At 36.4% G+C, this 17,891-nt stretch overlaps 1 long non-coding RNA gene across 1 annotated transcript; it reads right to left on the minus strand.

Moving 5' to 3' along the window:
* Window positions 1-5,987: 5,987 nt before the first annotated feature.
* Window positions 5,988-7,068, minus strand: LOC120780220. Its single transcript, XR_005705838.1, has 4 exons — window positions 7,035-7,068; window positions 6,866-6,972; window positions 6,634-6,811; window positions 5,988-6,569 (listed from the first exon to the last, which is right to left on the minus strand). It is a non-coding gene; the product is annotated as an uncharacterized LOC120780220 (long non-coding RNA).
* Window positions 7,069-17,891: the final 10,823 nt, after the last annotated feature.

The following is a 17,891-nucleotide window of genomic DNA, read 5'->3' on the forward strand; positions in this document are numbered from 1 at the left end:
ATATTCCGAACCAGCACAAGTTATGTCCGATTTCTGTCATTAATGTACCTACCATTTCCGAAGCAGACGTCTTATATCAGTTAAATATGTTAGAACAATTATACAATTATGGCCCAGATATGATTCCCTCATGCTTTCTTAAGATATGTGCCAAATATACATACCAACCCTTAACAAAACTATTTAATTCATCTCTTATGCAAGGCTTATTTCCATCCAGATGGAAAAAGTCATTTATAATTCCTTTACGTAAGAACTCGCTAGTCGTAGGGAGATGCTTGGTATAATATTTCTTGAAAAACTCATGAATAAGTCAGTCTGTAGTCCATCTCTCTTATTTGATATTAATTTTAACGTTCCCGGTCACTCTACCAAGCAGTTTAGACCCTTACTTTTAAAACCCTCGCGTAGGTTGGGCTTGAGGAGGGTAGTCGTTGGGTATTATTATTATTATTATATCGTCATCAGGATCTTCTTCTATGTCTGTCATTTCATCCACTTCGTCTGGAGGTAATATGACAACATCAATATCATTCAAGTCCTCATCACTTGAATCTTCGATCTCTTGTAGATAATCTGCAATTTCGGACATCTTAAAGGCCTTTTTATACTTTTCTTTCACTGGGTCCATAATCTATAAGCAATAAAAACATATATAGGCACACGTTTATCAAACAGAAAAGGGTATATGTACTTTTATACTATTTCATCAAAGAACAAAATCATAATAATTTTACTTGCCTTCGTCAACCACTTTACTATCAAACCACCAATATTATTCACAATTTTTTAACTCACATATGATATAAAAACCACAATAATGTCACGAGATGTAGTGTGCTCGGCATAAACTTGTCGAATAATGCAAACATTAGACACGCAAGACACAAAATCAAGGCACTTTAATCAATTATTTCTACCACTCACAAAAAAATCATCCAAAAAATCGATTTTTTAAGCCTCTAAAGCGGACACTTTCTTTGTTCTGCATTCAGTCACTAGCTGATGTTTAGACTTCAGCTTTAACTTCAAGTAATTAAGGATTAAATGAATTATATTCCCCATGAATGGAAGGGTGGCGTTATCTACATATATGTCGGTTGGTGCGTTAGAATCTGCTATCTTTATCGATTGTCCTGTGAGAATTTCATGACATTTCATTGGTATGTTATGGCGATGATTGCCTATCCCGTAGCAGAGTGCGCGAATGGTTTCAACGTTCAACATGTGGGCCAATCAAAACCCGTGATCACCGGAAATTCCATCGAAACTGTGCGTGAATACATCAAAAATCTACCGAAATCATTATTGAAATTCGTGGAAATGGAATTGAACATCTCCAAAACATCGATTTATCGCATTTTGACCGAACAATGGAGCTTACGAAAAGTGTGTGCACGGTTGGTTCCGCACAAATTGATTGACGACCAAAAATTGCTCAGAATCCAACATTCGAAGGACGATTATTTGAAATCACATTTTAACCATTAAGCACTCCCGGTATTCATCTGATATGGCACCGTGCGACTTCTTCCTTTTCGGAAAAATGCATTTCTCCATGAAGGGAAAGCGTTATGCAGACGTAGAGACCATTCAAAAGGATTGCACCGGCATACTGGCGGTCATACCGGCCAACGAGCAAAAACACTCGTTCGACATACTTACATACTTTTGGACCGTGCAAAAAGCTGTATTGAAGCAAAAGGAGACTATTTTGAATAAAATAAATTGATTTTGCCAAAAAAAACCATTTGTTATGTTCTGTTTACTTTGGAACGCACCTTGTACATATAAACTTTTCTCTTCAATCACTCTATCTATTAAAAACCCGCATCAAAATTCGTTGCGTAGTTTTAAAGATTTAAGCATACATAGAGACATACATGGGGCCAGAGAAAGCGATTTTGTTTAATACTATGTAGTGATAACTAAGAGAACATAACTAATGGTTTGTACTACCAATAAATGATATAATCAAAAGCTGCGATTCATCACCGAAGGGTCCCTTCAGAGAATTCCAAAATATTAAAGCCTATACAGGCAATTATATAATTTTTTTTTTGATAATAATAAAATGACAGACACGAACCTAATAACTGGGACTAAGATACAATAGATAAATAGTCAAAAATGTATCTAATTCTAACAACGATTCAAAGAAATTTCTATTATTACTTATTTAATTACATAGGAAAAAATATATTTCAATATATAAAACAGAAAAGTTAGGCTAACTCAGCAACATAAATATTTAAAAAGACACTCATAACTCAGCTAAATTCTGCGAATCCTGTAAAAAAGGACCCCCCGGAATAGAAAAGCCTCTCTTTCTACTTTCTTTCTAAAAATAAATATAATTTTTTGATGCATACATATAAACAAAAAGACAAAATCCCTGATTAAAATGGCTTATGAGAGAGGATTAACAGTTGATTTAATTACGCGCCTAATTGCGGAAAGTAATATATAATATGTTGCTCATCATTAAGACCGGAAATTTATAGATTAAGGACACAAGAAGATATAGAAACACTTAGAGCTACCGATTATGAAACAGAAACAATAAACGACAACATTCAGTGTCATGAATCTCTCGATGTCATACAACTTCTACCAGAATTTTCGAGAAAAATTAATGCTTACGTTAATTGGCGGGAAATAGCTCATAACGCTATGAGCCTGTGCGCTAGAAGGAAGTAGAAAATATTTTGCAGCTCTCACCATTTTGCGTAATAAATTTATGCTAGAAGCAAACGACACCATGATACTGTGTTAAACTTTGATTTAATAATTGCTCGTCTTGTGTTTGCGTATAGTAATGTAAATCTCCTCTGAAACCTACCCATGTATCCAATTCACTCACTTACATATTTACTTAGCTACTCACTCTAACTCTATTGATCATACTATGTAATTACATCCACCCATGCTGTATTAACCAATGTTACATTTATCTCTTTACATACCTCACTCTCAAGTGCTGTACACATAGAGCGTGACAGGCAGCAGCAGCACGACAGTGAACTGAAAACGTCGTTGTGCATCTTACTACATGTACACTTGTGAGAAGCAGCAACAACACAATGGCCGGGATGTACACAAAACAACGCAGTTGTCCATTTTGTATGTACACAATTTCGTTGTGACCATACTAATACCTTGCATTTCAATGAAATTTTAATATTTTGTTCAAAGTGAAAATTTGTATGCATAAAATAAGTAAATAGGTAAATATTTTTGTTTTAAATTATCAATTGTTATTACAAATGATATAATAGAGCTATTTTATGCTTTTATTTGTAAAATAACGTTAAGTTTGTTAAAGCTGTGAATAACTTTACATTTTACATATTAGTGGCATCACCACTCTACCTCCTTTTTCTATCTTCCATTCTACTGTCAACTCTACTGTCGTTGGCAAATATAGGAGGATATTGAAGTTAGCGAGAACGACAACTGTCGGCCGGCTGTCGTGTAGTCGTGCCGCTGTCAAATTAACAGTGTCCATAAGAACGTGTGTATTTTAGTATTTGACAGATGTAGTTTGCAGAGAGGATCTGTCACTGTGTTGGTGAGCACGAAAAAAAGTAGCCCAGTAAGAAATTGGAATTAAAATACAGCAAATTTAATAAATAATTAATAGTATAATGAAAATTAACAAAATGTCTTTTCAGGATATAATACCTAATATCTTTATCTCGCAGGGCATATTTGGTTTTGCGCTACAGTCTTGCGTGATGTTAATTCGTTGCTGGCTCGACAACGACTAAACGATAGAGCGTAAGCGTACGTGTGAAGTTAGTTGGCACAATTGTGCTAAGAAATGCCGACCACTGGTCTACATACAAAATGGACAGCTGTGTTGTTTTGTGTACATGCAGTGTGTTCAGTTCACTGTCGTGCTGCTGCAGTCTGTCGCCGTCACTGTGTTCAGCACTTTAGCCATATTATGCCATATATAGCCACATAATTATGTTGACTTGTCATAAGCTATCAAATCTTGTATAAGGAATAAAGGTATGTTCAACTTATTCCAGTGTGAGAGCGCTTCAAAATTAGCGTTTTTTATAACATTTTCCATTATAGCCAGATTGAACAAAATAACAATTTTTGGGCATTTATCAACCCAACACCCAACATTTAGTACGAATAAAAATTACTAAATAGTGGTTATTCTATGGAGAAACTATTTAAATCTTTTTAAAGAATATTAGAACAACTGACTTTTGTCCTCTCAATACCCAATAATAGGATTTAAGCTTGTTAGCTCTCAATCATTAAATGTTTTTAATCATTTTCCATTGAAAATAAAACTTTGATGCTTCAAATCGCAAAACGTTTCATCAAATACCTTTTAATTTCACAAATTTATTTAATTTTCATTGTTTTACATTTTTTATAAGTGGTCTTGAACGTTGCAACAAATCCCTCTGTTTACACATTTTTTGGCAAGATTTCAATCTGGTCATCGCTCGTTTCCAATTGATGAACGTCAAAACCTACTGAACTTGATTAGCTGTCAAAGTTTAGTAGGTTTTGACGTTTAGCAATTGCTCTCTCACTTCCAGTGAGAGAGGAGTTGGACATCTCTTTATCTCTGGCTTGTATATTGAACTATGTAGAGGCATTGTCAGTTCATCGCTTTTTTCATTCACAATAGCTTGGTTTTTAAGTTAACACATTAGGCTGCTAGTCTGCCCACTGTAGTGTTCTTAGAGCTGCCCCACGCCAGCTAGTAAGCGTGGGAATAGTCCGCGTCCTGCGGTAAATTTACTTGTGTTGGTATGCAGCTCTAAAGAAATCTAGTACTAATTTTTAATACATTTTTTCAGTAAAATGGGAATATGGCAAACCTGGTTTTGGGAAGAAACATCAAATCAACAATTGTTTCTTGAAGGAAATTCAAAGTAATCGTTAAATTCATCCTAAATTAGTTAAAATCATTATTATGAAGTATATTTCATTTTGAAATGTTGTATAAAACTTACCAATCATCAACAACATTCCTTAAATCGCAATGAAAATATTTATGTTACAACACACATACATACACACATATTACGCACAAAGTTTATTTTCTTTGTTTATTCTCTCTTGCTCTTCTAATGTGGCTCATTCACAATGCGTAACCAGCTGTCAAAATTACTTGAAGAAATAATAGGGGTATTCAGACCGAAACCTGTTAATTTGGTAATTCGTTAGTTGATACTTCGTTAAAAAGCTTAACTGTGAACATACTTTTTGCTCCACCTCTGTAGTATGGTAAATTTTATTCCGAAACAGCTGATTCAATTTTATTAAAGAGTTAAAATGGCTCTACAAAGTGCAAAATCATAAATTGTCAGTCATTTAATTGAAAATTATGTGGAGCCGATCAAATTTATTACTGGTAAGTACTTTAAATTGATGTACAGAATAGCATGGAACTAACTTTCAAATTATTTCAAGACATATTCAGTGAATATGAAGATTTGGTAGAGGATACCATTGACGAGGTGTATGATGATTTGCTCATTACACTAAACTGTCGTAGAGGTGCAGAAAATATTGTTCCAAAGTTAATTCACTGGTGCGATGATATTTTAACCACATTGGATGACAATCGGTTCCCTCATATCAAGTGACGAAGTATTTAAAAAATGTAGTGGCAAGCAATTCCCGATTGATATACAGCTAGCTGTGGTTCTACATAGAATGGATACTGGTATGCTGCATTCTTCACCACATACTACTTGATAACAGGGAAAATAAGAATTTCAACGAGAGTACAAATGAAGACATTTATGAAGAAGAAGTGGAAGAAACGATCTCAAATAGCTTTAAATTAAAAAGACAATCGTTATATCATCTTATGTTTCCAAATACTGTTTAATTAAATTAAAAATTACAATTAAATCAAAAATTCAGTTTTCATTTTTATATATGTTTGTACGTATAAAAAGTTGTATCACTTCAAGATATCACATTTAGAGACATGTGTACATTCTTAAAAATTATTAAACATAGCAATAGCATATAAAATTCATTCTTTTTACATAAACATTCTTAAAAATTATTACACAAAACATGTAAAATTATTATATATTATATTTGTACTTTAGTTCAATCATTGCCAGTCTTTCTTTTTGCTCTAACTCCAATTTTTTTATTTCAAAATCTTTATTTAACTTTTCTCTGTCCAATTCTAGCCTTAACTTTTCCAAATTTAACTTTTTTGTTCAATTTCTGTTCGTTGCTCAAAAAACTGCTCTCTTTTCTTAGGTATATATTTAAGTTCACTATTCTTTGGAGCACGTTTTTTCACTTTTTTGAGGAACGACGGAGTGGTAGGAGGAACTGTTGCTACCTCTGCTCCTACTGTTGTCTGCTCTGCTTTGTCGTTAAGTGAACCCGATGGTTCCGGAGATGATTGTGATGATTCGGCTGGATTTTCCACTACCTCTACAAGGTCTGCAAAATCGCTGCAGTATTGTGACACTGTTGCACGTCTACAACACAATTGGCTTCGGATTTACTCCCAAATAGAACCGAAAACCGTTCATAATTCGGACACATTTGTGAAAGTTTTGCTGAAAGAACGGAGAATTATTAAAAAACCAAAAAAGTTTCAATTAACATTATGGCCGTATTTACCTTTTATTCAGGAAACATCATCGCCAACGTCTATTCCAGCACCAGTCGATTTGCGCCACCCTTCAGCTTTATTATACATTTGCTTCCAGTACCGGACCTTGCAGCACAACATGTCCGTAGTCACATCGATATTTGTTGTTTCAATTAATTTTTGGTAGTACAATTGGGCGTTTGGTTTCTATAAAAAGACGTATTAAAGTGTTTAGTTGAAGTTAATTGCATAAAGAGCTACCTCAATTCCCACATTTTCTAGTAAATATTCTAGAACCAAATGGTTTTCCTCCTCACTCCATTTTTTTTTAGGCTTTGCCCTACTGCGTATTTTCATTTGAGGTTCCACTGAAAATAAGTATTTAATGAAATAAAAAGAAACTATTTGTTAAAGATAGGAGTATACATACTTTTGCAAAATTTTTCCACATTCACGAAGTGAGCACCAAATTAATTTTTCCCGTTTAAAAATATATAAAGCAACGAACAACAAACAAACAGCTGATGTGATATTACCGATATTACCAAGCTTGCCAGATGGATAGTTCGTTACTCGGTAGAAAAAACTACCGAATAACGACGAACGAATTACCAAGGCTGGTCTGAATATCCCTAATGTATAGTATTTTTTTCTTGAGCAATTACTTAAGAGCTGGATACGGACCATAAACGACAACAACAATAGTATCAGATGCAGTAGGAGCAGAAATGCAGAAATTGTGCCAAGTATTGGGAATCAGGCAAGGCTCATATTTTTGAGTTTTAGTCTTAAGTCGGACTTGAACAAAAGCACATAGTGCTGAATAAAAATTATTTGATTGGAAAAGTTAACCGTGATTTTATTTCCTGGACAACAGTCCATAGGACTGGAGGAATAATTGGCGCCCAACACGGATATAACCAAGACAAGGAATATGGAGGACTACAGGATTACTGGAGGATTAGCGAAACTATTCCAAGCACAATTGCCAGCATGATTTATAATATTATCATAGTGATCAATATAAAAAAGAAGAAATAAAAAGATAAATAAATGAATAAATAAACAAAAAAATTTTTAAACTAAAATTAGTAAATCTTTTAAAGGCTAAATTTTTTACTGAGTTTAAATAGCCATAAAAAAAAGTGCGCTAAGGAATTAAATAAAATAAAATAAATAGTAAAGGATTAAAAAAGTAGCCAGTTTAAAAGAGACATCAAAATGAATGAGGAGACATTGAGGGTAATAGTGACAGCTGCCGTCACTGCAGCTACGGAAAGGACTAGGGCCTCCTTCGAGAGGACAACAGGACAGCTGTCAGAACGACTAAAGGCTTTAGAAACTCCATTAGAAGTGAAATGGAGGAATATGAAGCACTGACTATATACCCGACTGTTCGGTGTGAGAAATCTTTAGAGATAATTAAATCTCTGCCGGAATTCAGTGGCGAAAGGTCACGATACGTCAGTTGGAGGCAAGCTGAATTTACTGCCTATAAGTTGTTTGAAAATTACGAAAACAGTTCGTGCTGAATTTTAAGGCGATCATCGCGCGGTTACACTTTACTAATGCTGACAAGCGACCAATCTATTTGATTGAAGAGGAAATGTCAATTCTTGGGCAAGGGAAACTTTCAATTGCTGAGTTTTACGACGAGGTCGAAAAGAAATTGACCTTGATAATAAATAAAACTATTACGTTAAATGAGGGCAAAAAAGAACTGATAGAGTCACTTTGGCAAAAGTATAAGCAAGATGCCTTGAGGGTTTTTGTTTCTGGCTTGCGGAAGCCAATGAGCGACATCATGTTTTCGTCGCAACCTAAAGACTTTCCTAGTACCTTGGCATTAGCACAAGATTTGGAAGCAAATCATACTCGATATTCGTTTGCCAATTCTTTCTACAGTAGATTGAATTCTGCTCAGGGGGGAAAATGGTGGAAGGACAATTGCTCCATACAACTCACCTCATTATAAACAAGTGAAAAAAACATGTAGATGCGACAACCGCTATGGAGGCTGATCCGACTCTATCGCACTACAGGCAAGGAGGGAATTATAATCCAAATTGGAGAGCTGAGAGGGATTCTCAGAGAACCCGAATGGCATCCCAAAACTTTAATCAAAGGCCGACAGCCTATAGTTATAACCTACACTCTCAAGAAAGGGAAACAATGAATGGACCTTGCCAGAGCGATGGGCATAATATTTCGAAAATACAAAGGGTTAATCACTTAACCCCAGATTCAGTTGAAGACTTTAATGAAAACGAGTCACAATATGAATTTTTGGAAGAAATAAATTTTTTGGACAAAGGTCGCTCCTGCCCTATGTAAATTCGAAGCTGGCAGAGCGATCGATGAAATTGTTGATCGATACCGAAATTTTGTTAAACCCAATGAAAATTTAAAAGGGGTAAGGAATGTGGAAAACTCATTTAAAGATAGGTCCATCCAAGGTACTGCCGTGATTAAGGAAAGGTGCTTAATTAATGTGTTCGAAAAGACGGCTCCTTTTTACCTTCTTTCCGAACTTAAAACATTGGACGGAATTATTGGGTTTGATTTCTTGAAAGAGGTTGGCGCAAAAATAGACTTACAAACCCTTCACTATAAAGTTGGTGAGGAAAAATTATCTTTTGTCGATAACGAACCGATTTATTCAAAGTCATACCCTTACCCTATAGCCGCTTCAGAATTTTTAAGTCAGGAAATTAAAGATTTACTACGAGATGGAATAATTCGGTCTTCTCGATCTCCATATAATAATCCTATATGGGTTGTCAATAAAATAAGGGCTAGACGAGAACGGGAAAAAGAAAATGAAGATGGTAGTTGGTTTTAGGAAAGTGAACGTCAAAACAGTTTTGGACAGGTATCCTATTCCAGATACTTCAGTTATTTTAACTAATATGGGGAAATCAGCATTTTCCACGACACTTGACTTAAAGTCAGGGTTCCACCAAATTAAGTTGGCGGAGAAGGACAGGGAAAAGACTGCCTTCTCTGTAAACAATGGAAAGTACGAATTTTGTAGACTTCCTTTCGGGCTGAAAAATGCGCCCGCAATTTTCCAAAGGGCAATTGATGATGTTCTCAGAGACGAAAGAGGGAAATGCTGTCTTGTCATCGATGATGTAACTATATTCTCTAGCAATGAAGAGGATCATTACAGAGACATCGAGAAAACTTTAACGAAACTTTACTAAGCCAACATGCGATTTTCAATGAAAAAATCAAAATTTCTTAGGGAACAAGTAGACTTCCTTGGATTTATTGTTTCGAAGGAAGGGATAAAAACATGCCCTGATAAAGTCAATGACATTCTGAATTATAAAACGCCTAACACTCTTCGTGGTTTACGAGCATTTTTGGGGCTATCTGGTTAATATAAGAAGTTTATTAAAGATTATGCCTCCATAGTAAAGCCTCTCACAAGGTACTTAAGTGGAGAAAATGGTCATGTGGGAACGAATCAATCAAAAAATGTTAGAATTGAGTTGGACAACGACGCGTTGATGGCTTTCGAAAAAGTTAAAAGATTTCTATCTTTTGAGGACGTACATCTGCTATATCCTGATCACAATAAGCCATTTGACTTAACAGCTGACGCTTCAGCACACGCTACTGGGGTGATATTATCTCAAGGCAATAGGCAGTTAACCATGATTTTCAGAACGTTATCGACTGTAGAAAAGAATTATGCTACCAATGAAAGAGAGCTTTTAGCGATAGTGTGAGCACTTCAGAAGCTGCGAAACTATTTGGACGGAGTAAACAGCTGAATATTTTTACCCCTCATCAGCATTGACCTTCGCTGTCTCGGATAAGAATCCAAACACGAAAATAAAACGCTGACGAGCATTTGTGGAAGAGTTTTCACCTCAATTTCATTATAAACCCGGTAAAGAAAATCTTGTTGCCGATGCATTGTCACGACATCCCATTAATGCAATAGAGCAGGAATATGCATCCGTTGCTATGCATAGTGAAGACTATCTAACAGAAGTTATTCCAAAAGTGGAAACCGCTGTTAATTCATTTCGAAATCAGATAATTCTTGAAGAAGGAAATATCACAACCAAAAAGACAAGGTGACAAATTACCTCACCGTCTTGCGGGAAACAGAAAATTTATTTCACGTTTTTCCCTAATCTCATATGATTAAAGTTCTTCAGGCAGACATTAACGAAAATTATCGATTGATTGACATGGTGAAAATTCACGATAGACAAGCGCGAAGCATAAACATAATTGGCACTGCGCTAAACGACGACGATTTTAATGAACTAAAATTTAAAACACAAGAACTTATAGAATCCAATGACCGTCAATTTTTTATAAACACTCAGATAAAACCGCAAATCGATAAATTGACTGAGACTGTTAAAAAAATTATTGCTAATAAAAAAAATCCGACTTTGACACTGGTTATTTTTTCGAATTAATGCCGAATAATGGCCAGAAATAAGCCAGTTATAACAGATTTGGACAATATAATTTATTCCATAGTTTTAGGTAAATTAAATGTTGTAAATCCTATAATTTTGGATACAGATGAAATTTCGAAAATATTGATCACTGAGTACACTTTAAATGTAAACGTTAGCGATATTGTAAGTAATTCTAAGTTAAAAATTTTTCAAAATAATGATGTAATATACTTTATTGTTAAGTTTCTAAGGATAAAAAAGTATGCGTCTTAGTTAGGGGTTTTCCGGTGGCACACGACGACAAAATAATTTTTTTGGAGACCGATACTGTTGCGGATTGCGGCAATTCAACAATTCCAGTTAAAAACTGCACGCCAGCGCTATCTGCAAGTTTCTGTAAAATAAAAACGAATTCTACATGTGTGAGACAACTATTCAACAATAATAAGGCGACATGCAAACAACTTTTTTCAATGAAAAAGTGAAGGCAACGCTCCGACCTGGGATTCCTTCAACGCAGTTTGTTAACTTGACCGACCATTTGGAAATTTTAAGCCTACCTTATTTGAGCAAAATTAAATTGAGGAATCTTGGACACATTGAAAACGTACATGGAATGGAAGCGGTAGCCAAGATCATGCAAGCAGACGGCCTCCATTTAGAAGGGGGGCAGTTAACACATTGGTCTGCCCATTGTAGTGTTCTTAGAGCTCCTCCATCCAGCCAGTAAGCGTGGGAATAGTCCGCGTCAGCATTTTCTCATCAACTGGCAAATTCTTCGACAAACGACAACAACAACAGCAGGTGAAGTAGCAGCAGAAATGCAGAAATTGTGCCAAGTATAGGGAATCAGGCACGGCTCATATTTTTGAGTTATATGTAGTCTTAAGCCAGACTTGAACAAAAGCACAAAGTGCTTAATAAAAATTATTTGATTGGAAAAGTTAAATGTGATTTTATTTCTTGGACAACAGCACATAGTGCTGAAGGAGTTAACTGTGATTTTATTTCCTGGACAACAGCCCATTGGATTGGAGGAATAATTTCTTTAAATATTGGAAATATAATTATGTTGGCTACGTCTTCCACACAAAATAAGCTAATAGCTTAATTTGCTGGTCTAATAAAACACGTCTATTAAAAACTACCGTTGAGGAACTTGCTAGAATAATGTGCTGAACACATAGAGCGCAACAGACTTCAAGCGACCTCTCTCAAATGTCAAAATACAGCTGTACGACAGCAGGCTCTCAGTTGTCGCTCTCTCTAATTAAAAAACATTTTTAAATTTGCCGGCGACAGTAGAGAGGAGAGGAGAGGCGAGAGAATGCCTAGTAATAATTAAAATAATGCTAATAACTCGTTTCGAAGAAAAATATTTTACAATAGTAACGACAGGCCAAATAACAATTTGAAATTCTGCAATATTCGTAATATAAATCATAATTAACGAACAAAGAAACCTAAATTTTTCAAATAGAACTAGGCGATCAAATTTCTCGCACAACACTATCAGGAACACTTTACAATTTCATTCCAATACTGGTACTAATCATTTTACGAAAGCGATTTCGAATTTTGAAACATATAAACTGCATTATCGATTTTCCTAGCATACAACTTATTAGTGGTAGTGCTGTCATAACATCATTTTTGTCCAAAGAAGAATAAGTTTATAACGGTTTGTCTTATAAAGATACTTATTTTTTTAATTGCGAAGTTGAAAAATCTATTATTATTTCTCCTATTTGAACAGATCATTAGATATAAACATGTATTTTATGACAAAAATGATAAGTTTAACAATTGAAATAAAGGACAGAATTGTAACGAAACATCACATGCCAATTTACTCAAAGTTATATAGATACCCGGAGGTGCATAATATCCGATAAATGTAGTTATTGATTATCGGAAATTAAATGATGTTAAAGTAGAGGACAGATTCCCTATGTCTAAAATGAAGATATCTTCGACAAACTAAGAAAATGTCCATGCTTCTCAACCCTTGACTTGGCTATAGGATTTCATCAGATTGAAGTCCATCCCGACGACATTCCGAAAACTGCTTTTTGAACAACTTATGACCATTACGAATTCTTACGTATGCCATTTGGCCTTCGTAATGTGCCAGCTACCTTTCAACGGCTAATTAACAATGTATTAAAAGAATACATTGGTTAATTCTGTATGGTTTACTTGGACGACGTTATAATATTTTCTACGAGTATAGAAGATCACTTAGAAGCAATCAACAAAATATTTAAACGTTTGAGTCAAGCATATTTAAAACTATAAGTTAATAACTGCAATTTTATAGCGAAAGAAACTGAATTCTTAGACTATGCTGTCCCTCCTAATGGTATTAAACAAACCCCTGAAAAACTTAAAGCAATAGATAAAATATTACTACCGAAAACACAAAAGGCGGATGGAGCCATGTGTAAAAGTTCACGCAAGTGAGGACAGTTCTCTGATTGCCATTCACTTGTGAGTGGCCAAAAACGATGGCCAAAAAACATCCGTTTGAAGGCGAGCTAAAGTGAGAAGGCGAAACATCCCCTAAGCAGGGTTGTGCGCTGGGTTTGGGACCCACCCCGCAAAAACCGCACCCAATGAAAAATAACAATCAGCCTCGGATGAGAGACATCCTTTTGGTGACAACCACGGCAAACGAGTCTGCGTGGACACGATTTCAAAATCAAGCGATTTTTTACTCGACTTACACTCCTGCTCTCTGAGAGCACTCGTCAACAGCTCGGTACAAGGGAACTGTGGGACTGTATTTCAAGCTCCTTGCGTACAACTGCAACCGAAACCATTGGTTTCCTACCTCGCACTGTTACAAACGACCACAATATGTACGGGATGGAATAGATACAGAAGACTGAAGAGAGATGTATTTGCTGACAGAAAAGGAAAGAGACTGAAATGCGTGAGTATGAAGAGCTTGACAAGCTGACCCGATTCCACAATCGATGACGATGAAGCAGGCGTTCTATTGCCCGACCATGAAGAAGTTCGAATAGCAATTACCCGCCTGAAGAACAACAAAGCGGAGGGGGCCGATGGATTGCCGGCCGAGCTATTCAAACACGGCGGCGAAGAACTGATAAGGAGCAAGAATCAGTTTATTTGTAAAATATGGTCGGACGAAAGCATGCCCAACGATTGGAAAGTGTGCCCAATTCATAAAAAAGGAGACCCTACAATCTGCGTCAACTACCGTGGGATTAGCCTCCTCAACATCGCATATCAGGTTCTATCGAGTTTATTGTGTGAAAGATTAAAGCCCACCGTCAACAAACTGATAAGACCTTAACAGTGTGGATTTAGACCTGGAGAATCAACAACCGACCAGATATTCACCATGCGCCAAATCTTGGAAAAGACCCTTGAAAGAAGAATCGGCACACACCACCTCTTCATCGATTTCAAAGCTGCTTTGGACAGCACGAAAAGGAGCTGCCTTTATGCCGCGATGTCTGGATTTGGTATCCCCGCAAAACTAATACGGCTGTGTAAACTGACGTTGAGTAACACGAAAGCTCCGTCAAAATCGGGAAGGACCTTTCCGAGCCGTTCGATATCAAACGAGGTTTCAGACAAGGTGATTCCCTATCGTGCGATTTCTTCAAGCTGCTTCTGGAGAAAATAGTTCGAGCTGCAGAACTAAATAGAGAAGGTACCATTTTTTATAAGAGTGTACAGCTGCTGGCGTATGCCGATGATATCGATATCATCGACCTCAACACCTGCGCCGTTAGTTCTGCTTTCTCCAGACTGGACAAGGAAGCAAAACAAATGGGTCTGGCAGTGAACGAGGGCAAAACGAAATATCTCCTGTCATCAAACAAACAGTCGTCGCACTCGCGACTTGGCTACCACGTAACTGTTGACAGTCATAACTTTGAAGTCGTACATAATTTCGTCTATTTTTAACCAGTATCCACACCACCAAAAATGGCAGCCTGGAAATCTAACGCAGAATAGCTCTTGCCAACAGGTGCTACTGGGGACTGAGTGGGCAATTGAGAAGTAAAATCCTTTCTCGACGAACTAAAATCAAATTCTATAAGTCACTCATTATTCATGTCCTGCTATATGGTGCAGAGATCGATGACAACATCCGATGAGTCGACGTTACGAGTTTTCGAGATAAAGGTTCTGTTCCTGCACTCCGTTGAAAAGACCAGATAGAGAAAGAGCTGACTTCGCGTGGAATCTCCAAGTGGCGCCACGTTACGAAAAGAAGAAACGACTGGCGCGCTGTTGTTAATCCGGCTATAATAGCGTAAGCGGTTTCTACGCCAGTAAAAAAGAGAAATTCTGCCAAAGGTGCACTGCCTAGAGGCGACATAAACGACAACCCAATTGAAACTCCAAGATGCTTAGAAGTTTCCACTTATCCTCCAATGGAAGAAAGACTTGCAGTATTGCAAAGAGAAGCATAATTTGTATATTTTTCATGTTCGTAATGCTGCAAATTTTTTTTCCCATGTAATGAGTACTATATGTAAGTGGGGGCCCCGAAAAAAAATAATTCAATTATATAAGGTTGTGTCGATACGAAACGTGCTTCCTTTTACTAAAGAAGTGATTTATTCATTTGCCGTTTTTAGTTTTTAACGGTCAGCTATGATAGCTTCAGTTAGTGCGAAGTGTTGCTGTTTCAATGCATATTAAATTTTACCACCGTTTCTATCGTCCGCAACGTGGTTATCCGAAAGAATTAGATTTTTCCTGTAGAAACGAGTTACCTCTCTTAGTGAGATTTCTAGCATCGCATGGTTGCCAGTTTCCATATGTACATATATATGGTTATATAAGTTAACTACTTTTAACCCTTTCGCCCCTACTGGGACAATATGTCCCAGCAAACTTCAAACATGTGTATAACTTTTAATTTTGATCCAATTACGCATTGAAATGTACCCAATAAAGCCTTGAAGTCTTCTTTGATGATCAGTAACCGCATTCCGTTATTATGGACATCAATTTCCTGTTACCGAATATTTTGCGCAGACATTTCGCGAAATTTCATCAGTCACGCGTTGTATTTCAATGTGAAACGTCTATCTGGTTCAGTTTTCATTCGTAATATTCCGCTTGCTTTACGGTTTAGGTGTGAATAAAAATAATTCCTTCGAAATTGGAAACAAATTGGATTGAAAAAGGTAAGTTTTTTATATTTGTAACTACATTGGGACATATAATCCCAATAATGCATTTGTTTGGGATAATAATATCCCAATATTTGTTTATACCATTAGATGTCTACAAGGAAAAAATTGGGTGAGAACGAAATTGCTGATTATTTTTTACAAGGGGATAACGACGATGTGGCCGATGATTTTAGTGCCTCTGAGTCTAGCTATGAACCATCGGATGACGATGACGAAGATGCGGAAGTTCCTGTAGCAAACGCTAAATATGTAGGCAAATCAGGTGATGAGTCTTCTTCTGAATCGGAGTTGGATGACGATGACGGTCAAGTTTTAGGCGATCATCTTAATTCTTTAGAGAACAGGGAGGATCAGCCATTAATCAATAAATGTAGCTGGACAAAGTTTGACGCCGGCGTCATTTTCGAACCGAAGTATATAATGCCCGTAGAAAAACCGGCTGAAGTTCTTATTGACTTTCCTCATGGTGCTTCCGACCTCGACGTTTTTCGGAAATGCCTACTATAACAAAAGTTAGCCGAAAACAAAAAGATGGTTCTAAATTAGAAGTTGATTGTCCACTAGCTATTACAGACTTCAATCGTATAATGGGGGGCGTAGACTTAACAAATCAGAAGGCTGCAATATACGACATGAATCGTAAGTCGCAAAAATGGTGGAAAAATGTATTTTACAAGATTTTGATGCTAGCTGTGGTTAACGCTTAGATTATATTTACACAACGTCAACGCTGTAAAATTTCGCTCATTCAATTTATTGTGCCATTAGCCGATTCTATGATAGCTGAAGGAATAAAGCACAAAAAGCTCACAACACGTCAATGTGGGGGAAGACCAGCAAAGCGATCACGAACTGAACGTCTAAATATTGGCGATCATCTTCCTATTGAACAGCCTTCTCGTCGCCGATGCGTTCATTGCACTTCACAAAATAAGGAAACCAGAACCAAATACGTCTGTTCTGGATGCAATAGAGCTTTATGTTTTAAATGTTTTGCTTCTTTTCACAAGTGACTTAAATTTGTAAAAGGAAAAATGAATAAACAGTGAAATCCATTATTTTTTATTAAAAGTTGATATTTAATTTTTTGTTCCTTTGGTGTTATTGGGACTTATGCGTCCCACCTATAAATGTTATTGGGATTATATATCCCAGGATAACCGTAAGGATATCCAATTTTTCAGGTATGCCAAACATCTTATATTTTAGTCATACTACAGTATTTGCTGTCGTAATGATGAAAACCCCGCCTGATTTCGAAAAAAAACTCAGAGGTGAAAGGGTTAAGTTTAATTTTATTCTTTATTTACAATTTAAACAAGCTAAGTATTTAATTTTAAGATTTAAGTGTTTGGAGTAATATCCAACCGGCTCAGTGAACAGCCGAATTAAAAGTGAAAATTAAATCTAAGCTTATATTATCACCAACTTGATATTTTAAGCGCCGAGAGAACGAGACGTCAGCGGAGACGCATATTGTTATAGCAGAAACAGTGAAGAACGTAGAATCGTGGCTCTCGTCAGCTGATACGACCTATCTTATGGGCGCGCAATATAAGTGAACAGCGAAAAGCGCTACTCCCTTCTCTCTTTGACGAAGGATACCGTGAGAATTCACGGCATTTGGATTTTTGCCGTAGAAACGTGTCAGCTGATTGATCTCTCACAACG

This window comes from Bactrocera tryoni, unplaced genomic scaffold, assembly GCF_016617805.1.
Source record: "Bactrocera tryoni isolate S06 unplaced genomic scaffold, CSIRO_BtryS06_freeze2 scaffold_240, whole genome shotgun sequence".
Classification (NCBI taxonomy): domain Eukaryota; kingdom Metazoa; phylum Arthropoda; class Insecta; order Diptera; family Tephritidae; genus Bactrocera; species Bactrocera tryoni.